Below are 2656 nucleotides of genomic sequence, written 5' to 3' on the forward strand. Positions count from 1 at the left end.
ATCACGCATCCTCTCTGCTAATCGAGTCGCCCTAGCCTTTTGCCGTTCTATCTCCAGGCGGGCAGCCTCCAGTAGATGATGCTCAGCAGTGAGCCTAACCTCTAAATCAGCTATGCGGTCAAACTGAGTATCCACCATTATACCCAGCTCCTCCACGTCCTGGATCAGGATGGAGTTAGCGTCCCTCAAGTGGTGGCGCTCATCGTCTAAGGATAACACTAGCTCATTGGGATACGCGTACATGGCTCGGCACTGGCACCTAGGGTGCCTGTCAGCAGGTGAGTAACGTATATGAGCTCCTCCACCTCGTGGCCTGTAGGAGATGGATCTAAGCGGCTCCGCATGTCCATTAGCCGCACTACCCCCGTTAGCATGTCCGTTTCCATTTTCCATACCTACAAAATGATCAAAACTTAAAGGTTAGAACTTAAATAGCTAATTGGATCGGATATCACTTAACGTATAACTAAGGTCTCCATTCTTATTTCTAGAGAGGATTAGGGTTTCTAACACATCTATTAAGTCTCTTGAATAGCTTTTCTAACCTAGGCTCTGATACCACCTGTGGCGACCCCACTTCCCCCTGAGGCGAACCAAAGGGTTGGCGGGCCGTCTGCCCAGCTCTCGCCAGGACTCACGCACGCACACTAACCCAAATCCTATCGAAGAATAGCCTAACTATTACAATGTCGCTTCCTTTCAAAATAAGTCAACATCTACCACATTAACTTCAGAGACAACAAGGAACTTAAAATCGCCAATCTATGGCCCTTAGACATCACACGCTCTAGAACCAAGGAATAAGGTCGTTCGTATCTAGATACATCAATCCATAATTCACAAACACAAATATATTATCCAACCTCCGAAATAGGGTTTACACATTTTCCAGCTTCAAGCGGCAATCCAAAAACAAAAGTACAGAATTCAAGTTAAAACACAATACAAGCCTACACAATAGCCATAATATTCGTTACATCCCATACGAGAAGAAAAGAAACATGAATAAGTCTCAGCGCTTTCAGTCTCCAGAACCTGTTAAGGAAAACAAATACGTGGGGTGAGCTAAAGCTCAGTGGTGCCCCAAAACATGCAATCACATAAATCAAACAGCGGTTAATAATTTAAATCAAATCGAAACAGTCAGGAAAGCGTGTAACAACACAAGGTAGGATACAAGGGCTCTCAGGAGCCATTTTCCACGCTTGATCAGATACCATCGTAGTTGACCCTCCGTCAACTTTCCCTACTTAATTTCCATGTAGATACACTTATTTTAATCCTAACCCGTCACCGTTCATACCTCTGCTTTGGGCCCAAACTTCATCTACCGACGCAGTATACTCGAGATATACCCGTAATAAATTTGTCGAGGGATTCACCCAACGACGTTTTGGTAGTTGGATTCAGATGTCGAGGGATTCACCCAACGACGCAACTACAGATTCAGATGTTATGGTAGTTGGATTCAGATGTCGAGGGATTCACCCAACGACGCAACTACAGATTCAGATGTTATGGTAGTTGGATTCAGATGTCGAGGGATTCACCCAGCGACGCAACTACATTTAGATTCATTAGAAAATGTTTCACACATGTCACCACTCGAACGGCTAGTGCGATAAAGTACACACTGCTCACTTCGATGGATCAAAATCATTTATTGCATTTTGGCAATTATCACATAGCGAATTGATAAAGCGCTTAACCACATAACATAGAACAAGCAGGGACACTCACCAAGAGTGAAGTTCAGATATTGGATTGAGGATCGAGTTCCGCGTCCTCGTAAAATCCTAGAATATCAGAATTTAAGCCATAAGTCTTCTATTGGAACTTTTGGCTTGCACATGTAGAGTTTTCTAGCATGTTGCTAGTTTACTTTTTCTCAAAATATTTTACTTGGAATCAAGCTTGTGAGAACCGTACAATATTTCTTATAATATTCCTGGAATACTTTTCCTCGAAGAAAATACTATTATTATTTTCTTAAAATAAGTCGGCAAGATATTTAATATCAAGGCTAGAAGTATACCTTGAGAAAAAGTTCCTTTGAGTGGCGGTGCTTGCAAAATCTTTGCTAAGGCTTTAGGGTAAGGTCTATTGAAAAATGTTGCTAGAATAAGGTTTTTCTTTTCTTCTTGCCAAGCAGGTTGCTACGTTTAAAACCAAAGTGATCGAGTTTCACCTTTCAAATTTTCCTTAGTTCCGACTAGCCTTAAACGATTTATAAAGAAGGAGGGAATTCGGAACAAAACTAAGGTTTTGAGTCTGGAAGGATCTTTTTCCCAAATTGATAAGGCTAGTCTAACTTAAGGAATAAAAGTCATGTTGCCCAAGTTTCTAAGGCAAAAATAGTAGACACTATGTTTAGCAATACGATGCTAAATCTGTACCGTTCGAGACTTAAAGCAAAATATTTTTCATTTACTTAGTCAAGCGTTTACTTGGAGTCACAAGGTCGGTACAACTTCTCACATTTTCGATTCCAATCCAAAATCACATTTTCCTCAATATTGCACCATTAGAATTTAAACGGTAATAACACTAGAGCTCTTCAATTCTTAGCCCTGTGTTCCAACAAATTTATATCTAAGCATAAACAGGAAAATTTACCAAGGCTGCGTCAATACTTAGCACTTGGTAATCAGTACTT

The 2656-nt window shown here is 41.0% G+C and overlaps 1 long non-coding RNA gene across 1 annotated transcript; it reads right to left on the bottom strand.

The window, feature by feature from the left end:
* Positions 1-788: 788 nt before the first annotated feature.
* On the bottom strand, positions 789-2228 carry LOC140008074 (uncharacterized). Its single transcript, XR_011815487.1, has 2 exons — positions 1741-2228; positions 789-1035 (listed from the first exon to the last, which is right to left on the bottom strand). It is a non-coding gene; the product is annotated as an uncharacterized lncRNA (long non-coding RNA).
* Between the last annotated feature and the right edge of the window lie 428 nt (positions 2229-2656).

The sequence above is a fragment of the Coffea arabica genome, chromosome 6c (genome assembly GCF_036785885.1).
Source record: "Coffea arabica cultivar ET-39 chromosome 6c, Coffea Arabica ET-39 HiFi, whole genome shotgun sequence".
Classification (NCBI taxonomy): domain Eukaryota; kingdom Viridiplantae; phylum Streptophyta; class Magnoliopsida; order Gentianales; family Rubiaceae; genus Coffea; species Coffea arabica.